At 38.7% G+C, this 25,787-nt stretch overlaps 1 long non-coding RNA gene across 1 annotated transcript in view; it reads left to right on the top strand.

Moving 5' to 3' along the window:
• Positions 1-23,908, top strand: part of LOC137851285 (uncharacterized) — a 53,971-nt gene extending 30,063 nt beyond the window's left edge. Inside the window, exons 4-7 of the long non-coding RNA XR_011093104.1 lie at positions 2,934-3,033; positions 6,957-7,036; positions 10,594-10,763; positions 19,056-23,908. This is a non-coding gene — a long non-coding RNA (uncharacterized lncRNA). The remainder of the gene's footprint in view (positions 1-2,933; positions 3,034-6,956; positions 7,037-10,593; positions 10,764-19,055) is intronic.
• Positions 23,909-25,787: the final 1,879 nt, after the last annotated feature.

Below are 25,787 nucleotides of genomic sequence, written 5' to 3'. Positions count from 1 at the left end.
GGTAATTAAGCTGGCTCATTATTTACATTATTTCTATAGACTTTGGGGAGAGATAAACACCTCCAGCAGCAATTCGCTTCTTAAAATGGGTGAGAACTCTGAAGTCGCCTAAAAAAGCACACTCCATGAACAATAATCCATGTCTGATATCTTTAGGCAGCTAGAGTGAGCTGAGCTGAATCCTGCCCTTACAGCATATCTTAGTGCAAAATGTGTCCTATGCAGTTATAATCTTCTGGCTTTCTCATTTATCACTCAGAATATTTTGAGAACAAAATTATTTATTTAAAAAAGAAAAAATAAAAATCATGGAAAATGTTGAGAATAAAACAATAGTGGGTGGGTAGGAAGTTCCCTATCAGCACTACCCATGTGAATCTACATCCACTGGCTTCCACACCCATACAAATATCACTTCTGAGCATGGCCCATCAGTGTCTATTAGTGATATGAAAAATAGCGCTGGCTACTTTGGGCTGTCTGGGAAGGAACAGTTTACTTATTCCTTGAGATTTAATTTTACCTGAATGTCTTAAAATCAGAATCTTTGTCCATCCCTTCCTAAAATATTCCTTGTTTACATGAAATTCCAATGGTTTGTATTGAAAAAGCTGGACATCTCAAACCAACCTGCTATTTTAACTGATTTTACAGAAAATGGAACGTAAATACTTCTTGTGGCCTGTTTTCTCTGTTGTCTTTGGCGATTCTCTGCCTAAATATGTTTTCATCAGGTAGAGAACTATTGACAAATAACATTCAATACATGTCTAAAAATACAACATTTTATTGTTCTCTACTGCAATTATAACAAACATTTCTTCTTGATCAACTAAATGATGTTTGCTGCAGAAATTATTACTAGGGCAATTTCCACACATTGCTTGTTACAAGCAGACTAACCCGATGCCTACAATTAAAAGAAATCAAGCCAGCTGAGAAGGTTCAAATACATGACACAAACTTGACTAAATAGCAACATGACATAAAGGGATGCTGTAATGTCTCCATGATAATAGTTGCAAGGGCTTCTGTATGCAAAATGTAAAAGACCTCTTTTCTGTATGCTGCCATATGTCCACTGCAATTTGTGGACATATGGACATAGGACTCTCTCATGTGTAATGTATATCACACAGACAAAAATAAAGCAAGAGCAAAGGGCTAATATCATGAACACTGTTTAGAGGACAAATTAAAATGTTTGTTGTGGAGAAAACAAGGATGTACTAATTAATAGCTCTAGATTGCTTACTGGCAGTTGCTCTGACAGCCCCAGGTTTTTGACAGGTTTCAATAAAAGACAAAGCTGCATAAAGCTAAATATGTGACTTTAAAGGTAATTCCTTAGATAAGGCCTCCTTTTGCAGGCAACACTCTGCTTGATCTTTTAAATTGCACTTTGCAGTGTGAATTAATCTATCTGCAAGTTTAGGTATAACATTACTTGTCCTTATTACTTTCTACCAGTGCTCACTGGATGTGATGGGGGGTTGCAAGCATACAGAAGGAGTAAGAAAGCTCTCAAGAAGTTTTTTATGTTGCTGAAAACATTTGGAACAGAAGTTTTATTTCCTAGCCAACAAGAAAGTGATAATGTATATCGAGTGATACATGCTTGTTGCGCTTTCATTTATCTTGAACACAGAAGTTTCCTGTTAAATATTGCTTTGCCAGCAATCAAAATGGTATAGGCTTAACCCTCGCCTCTTTGAGAATCAGAAATGATCTAAATCAACACTGATGCTCTCTTCACTTAGTGAAGCCAGCCTTTTGTATCTTCTTGCAAAGAGATGCAGGCTGAAGAAAAGGGTAAGAAAGACTACCTGACACCCAGAAAGAATGGCAAAGAGGCTTACAAGTTAAAAATGCATGGTATCATTGAGTGTGCTACCTCACTGTATTATTTTAAAGATTAGCTTTAAATTTTCTCTTTTGCTTTGCAAGCTGAAGAATGGCACTAACTTAGGAAAGGACAAAAGGATTTTTACGACAGATCGAAGCTGTACCCTGAATATTAAGAGCACAAGTGAGATCTGCAGCTAATGTGTGCATAGCAACTTGCTTCCACAGGAGAGGCACCAATTTCTCCCCCAGAGAGATTAATCTCCTCATAGATGAGTCATTCGAGCATAAAGAAATGTTCTTTGGACATGGTGCACCAAATGGAAGCCCATACATCAGACAATGATGGTGTATTATATTGAGACGTTTATAGGATTGGGACATGCCAGCTGGGATGTGCAGCTTTAAGGGAATAAAAAAAAAAAAAAAAAAAAAAAAAAAAGATTTAAGGTGGATCTGCAAAGAAAATTACTCAGACAACACTGTAAATGAGAGTACATTCACTTCTCACCTTATACGTATTTCCAGAGAAAGGGGGGGGGGAAGCCTGTTCTTATGGAAAATATTTACTGAGATTGGTATCTCGGCTTTTTTCAGTTACATGTTCCAACCTCTGTGACAAAATAATAGGATTGCTGCTCCTTGTAAGAGCTATACAACTGGGAGCATGCTCTGGCCAGGCCTCACATCACTGCTGTAACTCGGATCCTTTCTGATATTGTTATGTTAATAACAGTCATACTGACAGTTTTGATAATTCCTGCAAAGGCCGTGAACAACTGCAATCTGCCAAGGTTTCCTGAATGCATGTTTGGAGAGTTGGTTGTTAACAAGTATTCAGAGACATGAACTGTTAACTTTTAGACTGAAGATGGTAAGAAAAATGGTGCAGGGCGAGTGCTCTCCAGCACCCAGTCCATTATCAGGGTGAGCAATCACACAGCATAAGCCTATGTATTTGTTAATAAAACACAACTGACTTGTAAATCCAAACCTACAAATCAATTAAGGTGCATACTGCCCAGTGATCACTTTTTTTTTTTTTTTTTTTTTTTTTTTTTAATTTGACCAAATTCCACTGATCACAGATTCCCTGCATTGCCAGCCCGTGGGTGGAAGAGCACTGGTTAAAGCGGGCTTTCTCTCAAACTAACAAGAGCACTTCAAGTGTGTTTCCTATTTCTGCAAGTAAGTATATAGATGCGCTAAGTAAATTGCTATTAATTATTCTGTGCATAATTAACTTCCTCTGCACTTAGGCAGCACTCTTTCCTATGTAGGCAGACACAAGTCTTGACAGAGTGATGTATTTCACAAGATGTGATACTTAAAGCCTTTCCCAACCCCAGGAAGGACAATGTGCTCTGGAGTTGTGGCTCCATCAGTTCGCTCCAGGAAGAGGTAAACAAGTGATGCATGCTTATGTGTCTATAATAGCACCAGCCGGGGCGGGGGGGGGGGGGGTGGAAATGACACCCAGAATCACAGGTAACCCCACAAATATACCTGTGCTGTGGGCTGTGAGGGCACAAGTATAGGACTGGTAGGGACAGATATAAGAAAATGTCCTGTACACAGAATCACAGAGTTCCAGAGTGTCTGAGGCTGGCAGGGCCCTCTGGAGCCAGCCGGTGCCACCCGTGCCCAAGCAGGGACACCCAGAGCAGGGTGCCCAGCACCACGTCCAGGCGGCTGCTGAAGGGCTCCAAGGAGGAGACCCCACAGCCTCTGGGCAGCCTGTGCCAGGGCTCCGTCACCTGCACAGCACAGAAGGGCTCCTGGTGCTCAGCGGGAGCCTCCTGGGGGCCAGGTTGTGCCCAGGGCCTCCTGTCCTGGCACTGGGCACCACTGCACACAGCCTGGCTCCATCCTCCCTGCACCCTCCCTTCAGGGATTTGCAGACAGTGATGAGATCCTCTTGAGCCTCCTCTTCTCCAGGTTGAATTGTCTCAGTCCTCAGCCTTTCTTCATAGGAAGGCCTCAGTTCTTTCAGCATCTTCATAGCCCTCTGCTGGACCCTCTCCAGTAGCTCCATGTCCCTCTTATACTGGGGCGCCCAGAACAGGACACTGCTGCCTGTATGGCCTATTCTATTTTTAATTCTTATTTTCTACAGTTTGCTTGTGGTCACTTCAATTATTCCCATTTCTACTTTTCTCTGTTTTCTCTGACTACTTTCAAGGCTTTTCTTGTTTGGTTGGTTGGTTGGTTTTGTTGGTAGTCGTTTTGCATTTTTAGTTTGTTTCTCTTTTTTTTTTTAATTTTTTGAACAAATTTCCTCTAATATAGAGAAGTATTGCCTAGCTCTCTTATAGGAAGCAACTTTTAGTCCATATTTGCTCTTGCCTTTTGGGTATTTTCCTATGGCAACTTCTCTGTAAGAGGAACTGGCTTAGATTTATGTTCCAACCTTACAAGTTCATAGCTCTCCCTTTGCAGCACTTGAATCTGTTTATATCAAGTGCCAACACAACTCTTGGGATAAAATAGAGCAGCTGAGGTTTCTGCCCCAATGCTGCCTGGCGATGTAGCACAAGGTGGGCATATGCCATCTGTCCCACATGTGCCTGGAATAACTGCTCTGCCCCCTTTCAGACCCTTGCAATTCCTGTTAGAATAAGAACCAGAAAAACAGGTAAACCCTCCAGAAAGTTTCATTTTAGTAAAAACAAAGAAACAAACAAACAAAACACAATCACAAAATATTGACCAAACTTTTCCAAGACTATGCCCTTTTCACTTCCTATCATCTTATTTTTAATGGACATGCTCTTTGCTCTTCCAAGCAAATAAATAGTGCACTTTTGCATTTTGCATGCTGTCTGTACTGCTCCAGACTTGAGACTGTGAGTGTTTACCTTGCAAACTATCATCTTCTCATGTCATAAAAATTTCTAGTGGTAAATAGTGTCTACCAGGCAAGCTTCCTGCTTAGGTTATTTAACTTTACTTCACTTCCCTGGCAGGAAATTTGGATTCTAAGAATATTTCAAAGTGTGCTTTAATGGATGGTTGTCAAATATTTTCAATTTTAAATTCCACTTACCTATATCAGGAGAAGTGGTTGTGGTGTGCGTTTTTTTTTTTTTTTTTTTTTTTTCTCAATAAAATATTTCATTTTAAATTCATTCTTGCCTCAGAAACACATTATATTTTTGGTACATGATATACAGTAAGGAGAAATCATGCATATTTTATGTGCAACACATATTGAATTTGTAATATGTGTCTGATAATGACTTTGTACTAATTTCCTATGCCTTTACAGTTGCAATGTAATTTCTGTCCTGGGCTAGACAAAGTCTGCTTTAGTGCTACTTACTTGCTTATACAGTTGTGGGAAACCTATAAATCTGATTGGAGTCTCTGATGAGACTTTTGTACACCAAGGAGAAAAATTATACATCTTGATAAAATAGAATCCAAGACTTGGTTTCTTCTGGATGGTTCTTGTCTTTCTTGTCTTTTAGCAGTTGGAGGCTTTGTTCAGGCTTATGTACTTCTTGTGTATGTTTTGTTTTAGATATATTAGGAAAAGTTTTTGACTAAACATGGCTTCACTTGGCAGAGAGACTTTTTTAATGATTTCAGCAGACTGAGTTGGAACAAGTGCTCATGCTGCCATAAGGAGAACTAATTATTAGACTTGGGGGTTTATGTATGTATATTTATATATGTATCTGTAAAAACATAAGGGAATAAATGTAATGGACGCCTGATATCCTTTGCAAGTCCTGCATGAAATAAAAGCTTAGCAAGAGCAGGGAGGTAGAACAAGTCTATGAACAGCATCAGGAAAAATGAGACTGAGAGCTAAGAATTATTCATTTTCCCACAAGATGGTTCTGACTTCATGCCAGAAGGTCAGCATCTGATAAAGTATTTTACACTGGTGCCTTTCTTTTTTTCCACGATCCTTATGAAAGTGAACCATGTGGACTTAAGTTGGTAAAGGACAGTCATAGATTTCAATTTCCACATAACTCCGCCAAGAGAGCGGTAGATAGCTAACATTTTCATTTGTTAAATAATAGACATAAAGTCTTTGTTAATGCTTTGCAATAAATAGTAGTGTCATTTTTACGGCACATTTTACAGTGTCAAAGGGAATCCTCTTATTTCAAAATGCAACATCAAAACATGATCTTTTAACATCTTCAAACGGAGAGACAGTAACTCCTCTCTCCCTTTTCCCTCCCTTCAACTCTCGGCTTTTAGTGAACAAAAGGAAGCACTACCTAGGAAAAACATCTCATCCCTCATAGAATCCAGCCCAGTTGGACTGTGTTCCTGCCATGCAGGGCAGCATGTTGCTATATGCTAGTTTTCTCTATTACTGAAAGCACACATTTAAACATTTCCCTCAATCAGAGCCCATGGTCTGGAAAACAGACATAATTTTTACTGGCATCTCCTCCTCCTGAGACTTAGTAAGCTGTTTGGGGACTGGCACAAGCCTGGGACCTCCTCCAAGCCACTTGCTTAGAAAATTGGAGCAAATGTATCCTGAGTGAAGTGATTTCAGAAGAGTCCCCTCTGGGATCCCCTCAGATGTAGGTTTCCACGTCTAGGCTTGAAGATTCTCCAGACTAATGCCAGACATTCCCAGGCCACCCAACCAGGGAAGTCAGCAAATTGGTGCAGAATGGAAGGATCTCATGATTGTTACCTAAATATTGCTTCTTGCACTTTAAAGAAGATGAATGATTTTGAATATTACTCTTACTGTATGTTAGTACAATTCCCAGAACATTAGACTCTGATTTCTGAAAATATTGATGCTGCTCTTCTGTTCTTGAATACCATCACTTATTTCTTTGGTTCCTTGGCTCAAACTGATCACCTGAAGTATTCCTGGGCAGTCACCTCTCCTATGTGACTCTTCTGCAGCTACTTGCTCACAAGCATCCTTATGTTTCTAGACATGTAGGTAATTCTTAGGGGGAAAAAGGAATAGTTGGAGAGGACCTGTGTTTTGACTGGCTTTTCAGTGGTTTAATGAGTCAGACTTGCTCCTCTCTGTAGACACAGGCAGCAGGAGCAAACTCATGTATGGATATATCAACCTTACCTGGAGAACGAACTAATTCTTTTTGTTTACTTTGTCAAAGCAATCAGCAGGTGAAATTGGAGGGAGAACTGCCAGATCACCTTAATGATATGCTAACCTGAAGACTGTCATCAGGAAATGGTAAGTGAGACCCTGACCACAGACTAAACCCACAGCTGTGACAGATGTGATGGTGGTTGGCTTTATGCCAGACCTAAGTGGGAACTTCACCCATGTACGTGTCCTCATGTAGCAACTTCACATAATGTGCAAGCGCCAGCTGATGTTCCGTTATTCAGCACCAAGTTGCTAGATGGGAAGTCTAATGTGGGTGTTGCATAGTTTTTACCTGAGGGAAAGTAACTTTTATTTTAGAGCTTGAGATCTGTCAGCTGATGAGCATATGAACTGTAATCCCATTGCCCATGTATTGTTTTCCTTTTCTTTTGGGTCATCCTTCCCCTGCCCCTCTCCCCCCAGAAAAAACAAACAGGCGTGTGTGCATCACAGATAACAGTTTGGTTTCCTACAGATTTGCATCCCTCAAAGCAGTCTCTGGTATCTAATCAAGAGGTGATTTTGGTAACACCTTGTCTGTGTTTTCTGTGTGAACTCAGTGTGAAATCTCAGTGTGAAGAAAAAAAAAAAAAAAGGAAAAAAAAAAATTTTAATGCAGCCTTTCCTGCATTTGGGTATAAACAGTATTAACAGTGTTTCCCTTTCCTACCTGGCCACCTAATTTCTCAGAAGCTGTTGGAACAGAACTTATGCAAAACCTTCACAATTCTGTCCAATTTGGTTGAAAGCAGCCAAACATTTCAAGAGTTACATGCAAGAAAAAATCCATCCCAACTCTTTGAATACACAAACTTATTTTCTTTAAAAAATCAGGACCAAAAAAAAAGGACTTTGGTATCTTGATCCAGCCACCAGGTACCAATCAATCAAACAAAGGAACAATAGAAAAATGACCTCAAGAAAAATGCAAATGATTAATAAAATATTTAAAACTTGATTCCTCCTCAGTTTGAAAAGGTGAATTAATGAACACATCAGTCAAACCCCTGAAATCCTGAAACCCTTCAATTTACTCTTATTGTAATTGCATGGCAGAAAAATAGCCTTCACCCAGAGATACCCACTAAAATGTAATTAACCTTTTGTTTGTGGAAGAACTTTCTTGGGGAATTTCAGATGCTTATTTGGAGCTCTCAAGGGGTATTGAATCTTTAACAAAGACATCATTTCTCATCAGTGCTCATTTGTTACTGGAGTTAAATGGGTGTTAAGAAAAGTAAAGAATCCAGAGAATATAGCTAAAATAATCTGTTTTCTGAGTTGCTCAGATTTCTTTATTCTCTCAGGATGTAACTATTTGACTAGTTCTGCAGTTAATACACTGTCCTCCAGGGTAGACACAACTTGATTTTTTAGCATTAAGTTCCTTTAAAAGAGGCAGAAAACTCTCCTTTGATTTGTTAAAGATGTTTTGTCTTAGGAAGTTTTCAAGGCTTTCATAATTATGTACTCAAATTCATAGAAACAATGTCCTTATTGCCCTCTCTTTGGTTGACTTCTAAAGTTCTTTAGCTCCAAAAATCCATACAGCCTTAACTGTGACCCATTCTATGTATCTGAGAACACAGACAAGTTCTGTTACAATCAAATGGAACTATAAAACAAATCCTTGGAGGAACAAGCATTTGTGAAGCACCTATGAAGTACCTTCATAGATTTGTTTTCATGTAACATAAGTTACATGAAAATCAATTAACTTGGGTTAAGAATTCTAATATTGATGAATCTGAAAGAAATCTGGGGGAGATAAATCAGCTATAGAATCCACTGTATTAAAACCATATTGCTTTCATTAGATGAAAAATGCTCTCCTGCATACTAATGTAATTTGATTTTAGCTACGGGATGGATAAAATGGTGGTAGTGACTTGTACACTTTGAGTTCAGCCAGCAAGCCAATCCAATGTTATATGGACTATAGAATAACAGATCATGTACTGTAAAGACAGGAGTTACACTCAGGAGTTACACCTTCCCTGGTGCAAGAAGAGAGCCCATGGAGAACTGTGCTTCACTCTATGTCTGCAAGAACAGCTGGGTGGGACAATGGCAATCTCCACCAAACCTTTCCACTGAGCTTTAGCAAGAACCCCAGCCTTGATCCTGCCTAACCGATTACTGGAAAAGCTTGGCTTTGTATAAGGTTGCACATGCAGGATATGATTAAGATGCAGAAGTGGGGTCAGTTAGGGGTGACTGAGCTGAACACTTTGTTTTTAGCCATAGAAGGAGATCAGGTTCGTCAAGCAGGACCTGCCTTTCATAAACCCATGCTGACTGGGCCTGATCACCTGGTTGCCCTGTAAGTGCCATGTGATAACACTCAAGATAATTTGTTCCATGAGTTTAGCACTGAGGTCAAACTGACAGGCCTATAGTTCCCCGGGTCTACCCTCCTGACCTTCTTGTAGATGGGCGTCACATTTGCTAGCCGCCAGTCGACAGGGACTTCCCCCTATAGCCAGGGCTGTTCATAAATGATGTAAAGTGGCTTGGCCAGCTCCTCTGCCAGTTCTCTCAGTATCCTCGGGTGGATCCCATCTGGCCCCATCGACTTGTGCATATCCAAGTGCTGTAGCAGGTCGCCAAGCATTTCCTCATGGATAGTGAGGGCCACATCCTGCTCCCCATCCCCTTACACCAGCTCAGGGTACTGGGTATCCAGAAAGCAACTGGTTTTGCTGCTAAAGACTGAGGCAAAGAAGACATTAAGCACCTCCGCCTTTTCCTCATCTTTTGTAACTAAGTTTCCCCCCCCACATCCAGTAAAGGCTGGAGATTCTCCTTAGTCTTCCGTTTTGCATTAATGTATTTGTAAAAATATTTTTTGTTGTCTTTAATGGCAGTAGCCAGATTGAGCTCCAGATGAGCTTTGGCCTTTCTAATTTTGTCGCTGCACAGCCTTGCAACATCCTTATGTTCCTCCTGAGTGACCCACCCTCTTTTCCAAAGATTGCAAACCCTCGTTTTTCTCCTAAGCTCAAGCCACAATCCTCTGTTCAACCAGGCCGGTCTTCCATGCCAGCTTGTCTTTGGGCACGTGGGGACAGACCGCTCCTGTGTCATTAAGATTTCCTTCTTGAAATCAACCTTCCCAGGTTCTTCTCTTTAGGGCTGCACTCAATCTATTCTCTGCCCAGCCTTTTTTTTTTTTTTTTTTTTTTTTTTGTACTTGGCAGGTCATATTTAAATTTGCTTAGATTTAAATGAAAATATATGCTGAAATAATTTAACCATTCTCTTACAGATCCACAAATTCCTTTTCTTTCTTGCAACAGCATTGCATGCTGACACCTAGACTGATTTCATACTGTGATATTTGAAGCCAAATATCATGCAATGTCAAGGGTGTTCTTGACTGCTTACTTATTTTCCCAATCATTTGGCAGCCTAGCAGTTTCAGCACTGAAGAGTTAATATTTGTTTCCAGGTCATAAATAAAAATATTAAGTACATTAGGGACAAGAAACCGTTCCCATGAAACTTGCTAAACATTGAACTTTGTGATAGCATTTTCAAATGTATGGCAACAAAACAAAGATATTCAAGTAAATTATAGTTACATAATGCTATATTCTAGTTACAGATGCTATATTCTAAGGTGAACCTCTCATTCACAGGTTATAATACTGGACTAGACCTGATCTCTCTTAATTTCTCTAATCCCAGACCATTTCTGCAAGAAGGATACTGCCTATTCTGCAGATATAGACCATTGGAAATGTTTTCTAAGAGTGCTGATAACATTATGCAGACTGGTGATGAGATAATGTAGGATGTATCTTTAAAGGTAAGTGCATCAACCAAAATTCTGCCTGGGTAGGTGTAGTTGCTTTAACCAGTTGCATCAGTTGCATGTAATCCATAACTGCTCTGTTTCTCAGCTGGTGATTTCAAAAATAAATGTCTGTTACTGTATGATAAAGGTGCATGGCTTGAAAAGTCAAAATATAGTAGTACCAGGTAAAAACAACAATGACAAACTTTTGCTAATTTTATGAGTATGGCCAAATTAATTACTCAATTAGAAATAAATAATAGGCACATGACCGAAGACAATAACCAATAAGAAAATCTGTGATACAAAGTACAAGGAGTTGTTTAAATATATATTACAGGAAGCTGTGAAACTGCTCTTGGAGCTAGGCTTCTGGATAGATGGATGTCAGCATGGGTTGTTATGCAATCAATATATTTTATCATATTTTCAGACTGACATGTTGACCAAATAAATTAGTCTGTTTGATGAATCTGGTCTAAACTGATTCAATGATTAAAAGAAACAGAGTCTGTTAGAGATCCTAGTGATGGCTGGCAGGATGAACTTTGGACAATTTCTCATTTATGTTCAGATAAGTGCATTTGGATGGATTAATTAAGAGGTATTGCTATGTGCAATACCAACAGTGGTTAGTGGGATAGATAGAGACTTGAAAAAAAGAAACAACTAACATGAAGCAAAAAATATTTTTTTTTCATTCACCTCCTTCAGCTTTATTTTCAACCAGCTGCACAAATGAGTCATTATGACATTATGTGTGATGAAAAGCTGTTTATTAAGCCTATAACTTTTTTCACAGTCCGTGACTTCTGTAAAGATATCAACTCATTGCCTTCCAGATCTCTTGAATGACAGTCCTAAGAAATGTTGAACAAACTTCATTGAACTGAATCATAGCCGAAGCCATGCCAAGCCCCTTAGAATCAGCACTATGGTTTTTATGGTCCAGGAAAATTCTATATCCACATATGTTTAAAATTGTTTAAACATCATAGATCCTAAAAGATAAGTGCATTTGATTTCTGAGTAAACAGCCCAGGTCTATATTCAAAGCAAAGACAAGGCACAGTACCATTCCAGTGACTATGAAATTACCACCTTTAGCTGCTATTTCATAACTGTTCCCAATGAAAAATAAATAAATAAATAAATAAATAAATAAAATAAAATAAAATAAAATAAAATAAAATAAAATAAAATAAAATCAGTGAAAATTAAGTTAATTTGATGAAATCCTTATTTTACTGACTAAAAGAAACATCAGGTTTAATCTTTGTTTAGGAAAGTCAGTGATGCTACGCAAACACTGTCACCAGCCTTGTGGGTCACAGTTCTAATAGGTCGAAGCTACAGACCTCATAAAATCAAGCGTAAACAATTTCTTTCAGTACCATCTAAATCTTATGTTGAGGTTGAGTAGCCAGATTAAGTATTCATCATGGTCTTGCAGTCAAAATATTAATTGAAATTTCAAGGATAGCATTTTTAAAAAGGAAGAGAAACTGAGGATGAGCTACTTATACATCAACATTCAAAAGCATATCAATGTAAAGAAACATTCAAGAAGAATTTTTAATTGATAGGCACATAATCACAGTTCTCTAAAAGAAATCAGTGCACCCAGCATGAAACATATGAGTTTTACAAACATCATTTCAATTTTTTTTATTACCTACGAGCATTAGGATATACTTCCTTGACTCTATAATAATTGCTTGCAGTTAATTACAAATGAAACAGAAGTGCTGGTAATATTAGACTTGCACCCTGCATAAAGCTAGAAATTACTGCTATTACTCTTATTTGCTGAGAATATTGGGTCATAGATGCTAATTAGCAGTTCACAGCCCCCTACAGGAAAAAACTCATTATTATGAAAATCTGTCTTGGTAGCCAAAGCCACCACTCATGTCACTGTGAATGTTTTTGTCAGAGCAATTATAAGGTATGACAAAACTTAAGATTTACTTTTGTATGAAGAAAATTCTGAAGGTTAAAAATGCAACATGCTAATCTAGATGTTAATTGCCATATCAAGAAATGAGATTCTGACCTATTTTGTCTTAGTAAAATCTTGCTGTATATTGGGTAGAATGACAGCAATTTTTTATTAAGTGTGCACATAAACACCGTTTCTTTCAAAATATATAAAATGTAAGAAAAGCCTCTCCACAGGCAAGTAACAAACCAGAATAAAATAAGACATAAACAGCTAACAGAAATGAATGTTGCAAGGTCATACACCTAGAGCAAGTAACGCGATTTATTATTCATCAGTAATCTGGGGGGAACATTTCATTTTCTTATAAACAAGACCTGATTCAGGGAAAAAAAAAAAAAAAAAAAAGAAAGAAAGAAAGAAAGAAAAAAAAAAGCCTTGTTTACCCAGGTTTTCTGCAGAGTTTATTTGAAAAATATGAAGTAGAAAACAGTGCTTTTGTGTGATTTATTAAACTTTTCTCTCCATATCACATGAAAACAACTTTGTATGCTTAGGGAAAAGGAGACATTGAATAGAAGAGCACATAATCGTAATGCCAGGCTGAATTCTGCTTCTTTACTGAGGAAAAAAAAAATGCTATGTTGGGTTGAATCAGTGGCTTAGGATCAGTTCTGTCACTTAAAGGTGACTTAGTCATCACTCTTAACTTCAGACATGTAAAATTGGCAAGTAGTTTAAAATGCTTGGACTTGCCACATTGTGCAGAATGAGGACAATACACCATCCCAGAGAAACTCCTTACCAGCCTCTGTCAAATGGCTACAGGATGACCCTAAAAAGTAAGTGTAGAATAGAAGCTTTGGACGGGAGAAAAAAGGTCTCATCTGTAAACAGCCTGAAGAGATGAATCCATCCAAAGACAGATATATTCAGCTGCTTATTGTTACACCAAGTACAACAAAGCGATGAAGGAAAAGCAGGAAATTGAATGACAGAAATGCTATCATAGGAGGTGGAAGACGTTCATATGAATTATGCTGTGTTTAAAGAAAAATTGTTTCTCAAAATCATACTCTCCTTACATTAGGCTGAACCTTGTTTTCAGCAAAAGTGAACTGGATTTCCATCAGTGGAAAGGAGAATGGGGTTTGACTACTAATACAACCATACTGATAATTAGTTTTGATAATAATGATAATTTTGATGATAATTAGTTTTATTTTGATCAGAAGGGATTTCATTAGTATTTAAAAAAAAACAAACACAAAAAACAGAACAATCCACTACTTGAAGACCCTTAACAAAACCAAGGAAAGGAAGGAAGAGGAAGAGGAAGGGAAAAGGGAAAAGGGAAAAGGGGGAAGGAAAAAGGGAAAAGGGGGAAGGAAAAAGGGAAAAGGGGGAAGGGGGAAGGGAAAAGGGGGAAGGGGGAAGGGAAAAGGGGGAAGGGAAGGGAAGGGAAGGGAAGGGAAGGGAAGGGAAGGGAAGGGAAGGGAAGGGAAGGGAAGGGAAGGGAAGGGAAGGGAAGGGAAGGGAAGGGAAGGGAAGGGAAGGGAAGGGAAGGGAAGGGAAGGGAAGGGAAGGGAAGGGAAGGGAAGGGAAGGGAAGGGAAGGGAAGGGAAGGGAAGGGAAGGGAAGGGAAGGGAAGGGAAGGGAAGGGAAGGGAAGGGAAGGGAAGGAAATCTCCTGTCTTAAAACTGGAAAATGAAACCAGTAATGCAAGAATTTGTTATCCATATAGCCTGGCACCTTGCTAATCCCCTGAAGCTCTGGTATGAAACCTGGAACTGCAAATGAAAACAAGCCAGTTCCAGCTTATTCATACCTTACAGGCCTAGTTTCAAAAATGGGAGATCTGTGTGAGCAAACAGAGACCAGGCCTGGTGCATTTAGGAATGCATAAAACAGGGTACAAAGACTGAATTATAAAGAGCTATGTAAGCTTTTGCTGAGGTTTAAGAAAGTATAACTTCCCTATGGTTGGTGTTGTCCTTGCCACCCAAATTTGGTCTGCTCCACAGGATACTCTTGGTCTACCAATTGTATTTTAGCTACCACCTCCAAGACATGCATTTGAGGCTATTGCTTAGATAATGCAGCATGTCAATGAGTAAAGATGAATTCCAAGATGTAGTTTTTCAGGCCTCTGGGAAACCAGCTCTGGAGATGAGTAGATTTTTTACATTGCCGTATCATAAAGAACCAAGCCTGTAAAAGAACCTGTAGAATTAGTCCTCATTCAAGTAGAAAATTTGCAAAATCAGGTCCTAAATTATTGCTAGCGGTGTTTTTCCTAACAGCCAAGGTCAAATGTCACTCCAATCCAAGCAATACAAAACCAAGGTATGGATATAACTAGTAATCACAAAACTGAATGCATGATGGTGAGTTGATCTTGCCACCCCAAAATGAGAGAGCAGTGGAAACGGGTACATGTAGGCTAAAAATGAAGCGTTCAGCTCAGTCACCCCTAACTGACCCCACTTCTGCACCTTAATCATATCCTGCATGTGCAACCTTATACAAAGCCAAGCTTTTCCAGTAATCAGTTAGGCAGGATCAAGGCTGGGGTTCTTGCTAAAGCTCAGTGGAAAGGTTTGGTGCAGATTGCCATTGTCCCACCCCAGCTGTTCACTTGTTCAGAGTGAAGCACAGTTCTCCATGGGCTCTCTTCTTGCACCAGGGAAGGTGTAACTCCTGAGTGTAACTCCTGTCTTTACAGTACATGATCTGTTATTCTATAGTCCATATAACGTTGGATTGGCTTGCTGGCTGAACTCAGAGTTGCGGTCAATGTTTCAATGTCTAAGTGGATGGAGTTCAGTAATAAATGGTGTTCCTCAGGGACTGATATTGGGACTGGCACTGTTTGACATCTTTGTTGGTAACATGGGCAGTGAAATTGAGTGCACCCTCAGCAAGTCTGCCACTGACACCAAGTTGTGCGATACAGTCGGCACACTGGAGGGAGGGGATGCCATCCAGAGGGAACTGGGCAGTCTTGGGAGGTGGGCCTGTGCTAACCTTATGATGTTCAACAAGACCAAGTGAAAGGTCCTGCACCCGGGCCAGGGCAATCCAAAGCACAAGTACAGACTGAGTGGAGAATGGCTTGAGAGCAGCCCTGAGAAGAAGAACCTGGGAAGGCTGGTTGATGTGAGCTGGCAATGTGCACTTGCAGCCCAGAAAGCCAACTGTATCCTGGGCTGCATCAAAAGAAGTGTGGTCAGCCGGGCAAGGGAGGTGATTTTCCTACTCTGCTTTGCTCTTGCGAGACCTCACCTGGAGCACTGCATTCAGCTCTGCGGCCCCCAGCACAAGGACATGGACCTACTAGAATGAGTCCAGAAGACGGCCACAAAGCTGATCAAAGGGCTAGAACACCTCTCCTACAAAGACAGGCTGAGGGTGTTGGGTTTGCTCAGTCTGGAGAAGAGAAGGCTCTGAGGAGACATTATAGCGGCCTTCTAGTACCTAAAAGGGGGGCCTACAAGAAAGGTGGGGAGGGACTCTTTATCAGGGAGTGTAGTGATAGGATAGCGGTGAATGGTTTTAAACTAAAAAAGAGTAGATATAGATTGGATATTGGGAGGATGTTCTTTACTCTGAGGCCGGTAAGGAACAGGCACAGGCTGCCCCGAGAAGCTGTGGATGTCCCATCCTTGGAGGTGCTCAAGGCCAGGCTGGATGGGGCTTTGAGCGACCTGGTCTGGTGGGAGGTGTCCCCGCTCATGGCAGTGGTGTTGGGATTAGAGTATCTCTTAAAGGGTCCCTTAATTTAAACCATTTTTTGATTCTATGATTTACCTATTTATAAAGTCACAAAATATCATAGAATATCCTGAGTTGAAAGGGACCTACTAGGATCATCAAGTCCAACTCCTGGCTCCACACAGAACCACCCCCAAAAAAAACAGACCATATGTCTGGGCGTGTTGTCTAAATGCTTCTTGAATTCCGTCAGACAGTGCCATGACCACTTCCTGGGGCACCTGTCCCAGTGCCCGACCCCCCTCTGGGTGCAGAACCTTTCCTTAACCCCCAGCCTGACCCTCCCCTGTCCCAGCTCCATGCCATTCCCTCGGGTCCTGTCACTGTCCCCAGAGAGCAGAGCTCAGCGCCTGCCCCTCCGCTCCCCTTGTGAGGAAGCTGTAGGCCACCATGAGGCCTCCCCTCAGCCTGCTCTGCTCTGGGCTGAGCAAACCAAGGGACCACACTGATCACACATCTCAACCTCTAGACCGTTCACTATCTTTGTTGCTCTCCATTGGGCCATCCTATTAGCCCTTTCTCTACTAGTTTTATGTCCTTCTGATATTGTGGCACCAAAAACTGCGCACAGTGCTTGAGGTAAGGTGCTGGGTCTGAGGCACTCCAGGGTACAGTTGGCCTTTTGGGCTGTCAGGGCACACTGCTGGCTCATGTTCAACTTGCCATCTCTGCAATCCAAAAGGATTTATAATACGTATACTAACTGGGAAATTTTTGTCCTTCTTGATAAGAAATCACAAGGAAAATGTGATTTCTTATCAAGACATGTAAAAATAGACGGAACTATTAACATTTGGGGTAAGTAATAAAGAAGCTAGGAAGAGATGTGAGCTCATGAAAAAGATTATGAAACCAACCTCCCATAAATTTTAGGAGAACAAAAAGATCACACACACACACACATACACACACAAGCCCAAGTTTTAATACACCTTCTGTGAACATCCGGAAATTAAAAGGATATTTTAATATGACACTTTGTCTTAGAGTGTGGTTTATCTTAGAGATAAACCTTAAAGTAAGTATAAAATGATATAATCATTACTGTATTTTGATTCTTCAAAACATTATCCCACAAGTATTTCAGATTAGGTATCTTTAGAACAGCAGTGAGCTATTAAGTTGTTTACTTATGCATAGATTTGTACATTATGGGCCTTATTTATCGAGGTCCTTCTGTTTTAACTAAACTAAGCTATATTATATCCACTATATATAGGGATGACCATGCTTATTTCAAAGTTATTTCTCTAGAATAAAACATGGAAGACCCTTCAGAGTGGAGAGATGTGTATCTATATTAAGGCTCTGGAAAATTAGGTGTGCAGTCCAGGTCATTTGCTGCAGTTGATGGAAAGAAAAAGGACCTATGGAGGATGATTCATGCCATTCATATGAGATGGGTTGGGGTGTAAGGTGATCTAGCTTCTGATTGTCTTTTTTTTTTTTTTTTTTTTTTCTGTCTATTAAGGACAAAGACACTCTAGACAATTAAACTAAATTAGTGTCTTAACATTTAGGTGAGTAAGATGAAGTAAGATAGGTCCCTTCCTAAAGGTCTGCTGATATCTGTTTCAGTTTTTGTTTGTAAGAGGAAAATACTCATTCTTTCAATTTTCATTGTTTTAAAACTTCACCCATTTTCTGATGCAGATAAAATACATGGTTAACCCCATTAGTGTGTAGCACAGCTACATCTCTAATCCGAAGCATTCTTGTCAGTGTACTCTTATTCATTCCATACTTTCTTCGTAAGTGCACTTAATCATGTTTCCACATGCTAAGTTACATCAGAAAATATTATTTAGCTTCAGTGAAAAATCCAGTACTGCTGCTATCTTCCATTTTCCCAAAATTTCCGTCAGGGGGGAAACCCATTTTTCCACATTTTTAAACCCTCCAGGAAACTGGTATCTAAATCTGTAGCAAGAGGTGTGCAAATGAAAAGGCAGAATATAAATACAGTTATTTATAAATAGCACTCAGAAAAGTCCATAAAAGTGATGTAGCAGTGGTGTATTCAGTAGAATGCATTTATCGTTAGCTATACTTTGCCTAAGAAAATCTGAGTGGTTGCAGTGGTATTTTTAATGGTAGCTGGTTTATCCCCTTATGTATACAGAACAACTTGGAATCATTAAGAGGCAGAAATCACATTATACTCACCACACCCAAGTAGATGACCAAAAAACAATAGCAATCATGAAAATGAAAGAAAATTTTTATGGCTGTTTTTTTCTACCATATGAAAGTGGAGGGGGAAGAAGGGCTACGTTATACTGTACAAATATAAGGAAATAAAATTAAAGCCCGCATTATTAAAAACAAGACATATCCTGGGAAAACAGTTATTTGGATTGAAAAGGACGTCTTTCAGAAAAAGTGACCACCCACAAAAACTTTCTCTGATGTAGGGTAGGATGAGCAATGCTGCATTCTATTTGAGCTGTCACACTTCTCCAGGAAGAAAGCATCCCTCTCCTTTCATATTCACCAGTGTAAATCATAAATGTGTCTAGTGCAATGAGGTGAAAGCATAAGTCCTATGACTTGGATGGAATTGACATCTCCCTGTTTTACTCCTTCAGGTGTCTTGGATGAAACAGTCATAAGTCAGAACATGTATTCATGTCATCAACATGCGACTTTACAGGATTTTGCAAAGTAGGCTTTCAAGCAATAATTTCAAATGGAATCTGATGGTTATCCTTCTATTTGCCGCACCATTAATGCTTGCATTTATCAACAATGGTGATTATATTTCTTAGAAACCATTATTCTTCCTGAACATATCTTCTTCTATTACTTCAGCATAATTAATTACCATTTCATCTTCCTCCTCCCGTGGCCTCTTCCATCACCTTTACATGACTTCCTTGTGATTTTATAACTTCCTTTATTGTACCTATGCTTTTCTGCACCATTTATTCTTTGGGAAACCTTACTCACCTTCCATGTTGCCTGTATCCTGATATCTGTAGGCTTAGTTTTGACATTTGGCCTTTTGTATGGAATTTCTCAGGTTTCCATTTAAGGAGGGGCAGATACAGGGAGGGAGACATTAAAACAAGACTCTTCTCTATTGCATTAGATGCTAATAATGTGTATTATTTCCTTAATCTGTTAAAGTGAAATGACTAACAAATTGTGTAAACTAAAGGTCTATGGACTTCAAAAAAGTAATACTCTTGTTTTAATTGTTTTTTTCTACAGTCTCTAAGAGTGCCTACACATTATGACAATGCTTTCTTGGATTCACCCATTTTGCATAAGTCAGCCTCTTTCTGCAGCAAAGCACATGGTACATACATTAATACTGAGGTCTAGTACTTGAATTTACTTGTGTTTACTCACGTACTTACTACCTTATACATACTTCCATTGATTTCAGTGGAGCAATACATACAGGCCTCCATCCCATATTGCAACTTGCTAAGGTGTCTCCATTTCCTTTGAAATCCTACCCTTTCCAAGAATGAGTTCAAATAAGGGTAGCACTCAAGCAATACTGAAGGAGCAGCCAGGATAGTTACTGAAAACCATATTTCTGTTCCTAGAGTCAGGCTGATCTCGGTAAAATAGCACCTTGCACTGTCTTTAAGCGGCATGAGCATGGATGTTTGTGAATAAGAAAAGTGCACTCCATTAGTGTGATCCAACTCCCATAATAGATAATGGCTTGCTCTCCTTTGACTTTAATGGGAAATAAGATCAGCGTGTCAGTGCTATAAAAAAAAAAGGTTTTGTTAAAAAAAATATTCATTTTGAAGAGTTACACAATAGGGAAGAAACATTCTCTGCAGCCTGAAAATGTCTTCTGCAAACATAGTTATCTTGCTGTTTAGCTTCATAACAACAGAGCTAATCAGGGTTTCTGCTTAATTTGAAATACATATTCACTTTCCAGATGACTCAGGAAAGAAGAGTGCATTTATAGTGCTTTTGGCAGGCTTGTAGGGATTCCTTTGAGTGGATAAGGACCTGCTTTTCTTCCAGGTAATTTGGACCATCTCCACTCATTTGATTTTCACTATCACCAAAAAGCGATCCACGTAGGAGTTCCATAAAGCTGCAAATTACAGTTGAGTTCAAATCCTTAAAGACATTTCAAGTGCACATTGTAACAGAGACTCATAGTAATCAAGTTGCAGAAAGACTCTTATAACAGCCATCTCTCTCTTTCTGAATTGCTGGGGAGCAGGCAGATGTGGAAATTATGAGTAATGTAATTGATGATCTTAAGGCTTTTAAATACCCAAGCTCTCAACAATCAAGATCTATTTGAGTTCAGAATCTAATAAGTAGTAAATACAATAGGTTTCAGTAGGATGTTTTATCAGGTTCTCTGCAGTGCTTCCCCCCCAACCACCCCTCGCTTTTATGGGCAACATTACCATCTAATCAGCAGACAAGTTGGAAAATTTTATTGTGACACATAATCCTTTTTAGTTCATCATATTTCTCTTTCTTTCATGTGCAGTTATGGTGAGCTGGGTTATCAGGCACGTGTTTTCAGAGATCGTGTCCTCTTTTTTTTTTTTTTTTTAACAGATGAGAAAGAGAATCCTGATATTCCAGGTTGTTTATTTACAACTTACTTAAAGGTACCAAGAAAGAAAAGTGGTTGCATCAAACTCCAAAAATACCAATACAGTGAATTAATGTCCTAAATATTTCCCAGATGCCTTAAATTATAAAAACTTTTTAGTAATGATGATGGCTCCAAGATATATTCTGGATATACTCAATATGTTCTAGAAGTATTATTTCAACCCAATGGAAAAGTTGCGTATAGTGAGGAGTTAATTTCAGTTCTTCATCTGTTTTCCTTTAATCCACAGACCAGACTGAATGAATCCAAAATTCTACATTATGTTTCAGCTAAAAAAAATAAGAAAACATTTGTCAGTGAATAACCCAACTCATGCTATTACCATAGGTACAGAGCCTAACACCCTTGCTTACGTGTTAATTTATCCACACACAAAAAAATCATGTTAGTGTGAGGTGAGTAAAAAATATTTGCACCACTGGAAAAACTGCTAAATCACATTTCTCCAGATTCTCTGAAAAGCAAAATATGTTGCAGCTCTGCCTTTGGTATTTCCTAGTTTGGTAGAATGAAAACAGAAGGCCTTTTTTTTTTTTTTTCCAAGTAAGAATATATTTTCACTGCAAAAAAGGGAACTTTTCATTCAGAATGAGAGAATGAAAACAGAAAATTTATATAGACATTAGAAAGTATAATTTGTTCAAAGGGGGCATTTCTTATTATTTTTACCACAGGGATTAAAAAGAACTCATTTTCTCTTGGTTATAAAATCAGAATATTTGCTACTAACTGAGGTTTTTACAAGTGTTCCTGCCTTCTTGAAAAAAGGAGTGATCTTTTGGGGTTACATGTATGTCTTCACTGCAGTGCATTTCCTACCAAGTGGTGAACCAGATTTATGGGACAGGCATAAGTCTGTGACCAAAAGAAATGGTACTTAGGTCAGCTGGGACTGAAGGTAAAACCTGAAGTTGTGCTTTTGCTGAGGTTGGTACACCACTCAGTAATGAGGCACAAACTAATGAGCAGTCTTAAACACTGATAGTGTTCCAGTGCCAATACTTGGCTCATCTTACTGCAAACAAAGAACTATGGCATATGTGCCCTGGAAGTGCTAACAACATGAACGGTACCTGTTAGGACACAATAACTTGGAGATGCTTTTGCAATATGCTTCTAGATGTCCTAAAGCTATGAAGAAGGTATCAGTCTTGAAATAAATACTTACTGTCCTGCCTGGATGAGCCCCATTGGCATAGTAAAATGCAATCAATAAAATACAGGTCCTCACGCCCAGCTCCAGCAATTTGCAGGTAGACAGCTGACATACATAAGCTGCTCCAAAGCACCATTGTATCTCTCTCCTGTTATACAGCCATTTAAGCATACCCTGAAAAAAAAATGGAAAAAAATAAAAGGAAAAATTTAGGCTTCTTTACATTCAAAATTTAATAACTGTTAATGTTTCTTGGAAAAGTATCTGAAGTCCAGAAGAGAGAAAATTCAGGGCGGTGGTCCCTGCTCAAAACTTGAGTTCAGCTGCCTTAATATACAGCTATGGGGAATGGGGGATGGTGGGACAACACATTATCTCCACCTATATGTGTTTGCAGGGCCAGAGAGGATACAATTTTGTTCTTCAACCACCCTTCTTTATAGGACTAAAGAAAACAATTCAGTCAATGCCACTGTGATTCCATCACTTTTTCTGATGAATCAGCAATCTTTTGTTGAAAAAAGAACCTGCTCTGTTGTAACACTTCCAACCCATTCTACTATCAATTGCAAAATTACGGCTATTGCTCTAAATGGTTTATGTTGGAAATAACCAGGAGAGTCAGGCCAAATTGAATATGCTTTGTATTAGGGAAAGCATTCTGTATCATTTAAAGTCTCCCAGAGTACATACAATTTTTCTAACTTCTCTCGTTCTGAATATTAGCCCTGCAATTTAGGCCTGTGTTTGAAGCCTGGCAGATTGGGAAGTATGATACTAATGCATGCATTGATTATGAATGCCCGGGTTAAATGAACAATTATTAACTAGTGAATGAGGTAGTTAAAGAACGTCTTAGTTTACTGTTACTGTATTTCCCAGTGACAAGACTGAAAGCAAGCTAAAAATCTTTTTGGATGCAGGATTGTTTTTCCATGGATGAGGGATTACAGATTGGCTTTTTAACTTCAGCTTTTCCAAATAGTTTTTCAGTTATTTAATTTACTCTACATGGAGTCTATTGATTATTCAAGTTGGCAGTCAATTTTATAGGGCACCCCGCTGTTTCTTTGCTTAATGTAGTCAATGATTGTAATTGCTTGATCAGTGCAGCCCATGAAATAGGTTTTGTGTCTTTTTTACAATGCATTGATGGCTTTATCTGATGCAGTCTTGGCAGGGTCTAGGTTTTACAGCACTATCCTGAACTCCCAGAGGTCTCTAGATTAATGGCTATGGCTTTCTGTTGGAGCTGCTGATACTGCTCTCCAGAATGTATTCACACATCTGGCATGCCACACTTGGCAGTTGTGCCAGCTTTTTGTTGCGCAGTTACAGAATATCTCACCAGTGCCTAGTTAACTGTTTTCACTAAGGGAATGAGATAAAAAGCCATCCACAGAGTTGTTGGCACGCGCTCTGTGTCATTGTAATCACAAATTTTTAATTTTTCTATTACACTTTTTATACGGCCAATTGATGTTTAGAAACAACAAAATACACATGATATTTGTTGTATGAACTCTGATTTGATTCTGTAAAAGATTCCAAGCTTATTGTGATTTCCTGTAAATGTCCCATTAACGCTTTCTTTCCAAGAAAAAAAAAAAAAAAAAAAGAAAAAAAGAAAAAGCTTTACGCTGTACTGTCAGTAAATAAATGGATTAAAATTGCATCTCTCCAGCTTGAATTTTTTTACGAGCAAAGAGAAAGGAAATGTGGGTGGAAGAGCAGCAAGAGGAACCTCGTGACCTTGTTATGACTGAAGTAATTCTTTTGTCTTCCATTGGTTCATGTTAAATTACTTAAGCTTCATTTAGCTCTGCTTGAAAATCAGTGTTTCATATTTGGTAGAATTTGAATCATATTATTAGGCATGTAAAATGTAGTCCTAATAAGCAGGCCAAGAAAATGTAATGAAATATGCAACACAGGTGCATAAATCCATGGACAATATAATTATATAGCACACATACACCGTTTACAGTGCCTTAGGTGACATCCTGCCAAAAATGTAAAAGTGTGATAGATTTTGGACCAGCTGTGGTATGAACTGATTTCCTCAGCTGAGCTTGACATAGAAGCTGGACATGTGCGACTCCTATATTAATTCTTTTCTCTCCAGGTAGTAAACTGTAAATGCATAATGCAACTTTGTATAGTAAAGGTCTACTGAGAAGACATCTGGAATTCCATATTTAAAATTCCAAGCCTGTCTTTCCACTGAAATTTTGGTTATGTTGGACAATAACACAGGAATCATATATATCGATATGCAATATTAATAACCCACAAACCCATGTGTTAACAATAAATAGCCTTAATAAAATCTGTCACAATAAAAAATAATGAGAATAACATGGCAAACATGTTCAGTGTTATGGTCATTGTCTTGACATCACTGCTGGAATATTTTATGATTTCTGCTGATTTTAAAGCAGTGAAATCCAGTCACGTTCTACAGGCCCTTCCCCAAAACTTTTAAGCATGTAAGTAACTGCTCATGTGAACTGTTTCCCTGAATTTGTTTGTCCCTGTGTTATCAGTGTCAAGACTTTAAACAGATGGTTCCTCTCCTTCTAATATTACAACTACTTTGCATGTTCTTTTTCATTATGAAAAACTGTGATACTTTTAATTCAATAATATCTTGAATCCTTGGCTTGAAGGATTAAGGATCTGCAATATGGAAAATATAAACAACTCCCAGGAGGGAAGAACCAAATGATAGCATCGAAAGTGTTACTAGTGGACTATCAAAAGTAGCTGTACAGTTGCCCTTCAGACACAGAAAAGGATGTTTCCAGAATTTCTGAGCAGTTGTTTTGCCTTAAAATGTAAAAAGCCACATATAGAAATTCACATTGAACTTCAGCCTTTTTCTGTACATTGTTAAGTTATGGGTTTTGTGGTTAAAAACAATGATGTTTTATCTCTGGTGGAACAGTAAATAACAGTAGCATTTTTTAATTTATTTTTTTTTTTACGAAAAGGCAAGCAAGTTAAGAGGAATCTGAGAAATATAGATAGTAAATAATAATAATAATAATAGGAAAAGTAAAACACTGTAAATTCATATATGTTCTGTACCTTTCAGAATATTACATTCTGCCTTTTCCTTTCCATATCTGTTTTCCATTAAAAAGGAAAGGTGAAGAGAAAGCAGGGTTACAAGTGCTGATATACAAAAAGAGATTTAAACAGAGAGTTGAAAATTTTCTGCAACATGTTTCCCTCAAAATCCAGTTGCAATACACTCAGTCACTTTTGCTATTTCAACTAAATAGCTACTGCTATGCATATTGCTAGGCACTTCTCTAGCTAACTCAAGATAACCCCCTAAACATCTATGAAAATCACTTTAACTAGTGTAAACTTAACTATTTTATGTTCACTCAGACAATGATCAATCTTTTCCTGAAGTGATCAGTATCCACAGTGTGATGAAAATCAGAACTGTATTAATATTGTAGAGTCTTACATAAGACATCTGTGGATTTGGATACTGGGATATGTCCTTCCCCATAAACACAATGGGCATTTTGCTATAGC

This window comes from Anas acuta, chromosome 2 (assembly GCF_963932015.1).
Source record: "Anas acuta chromosome 2, bAnaAcu1.1, whole genome shotgun sequence".
Classification (NCBI taxonomy): domain Eukaryota; kingdom Metazoa; phylum Chordata; class Aves; order Anseriformes; family Anatidae; genus Anas; species Anas acuta.
Note: the sequence above shows the minus strand (reverse complement) of the source record. Positions and strands in the feature narration are given on the sequence as shown.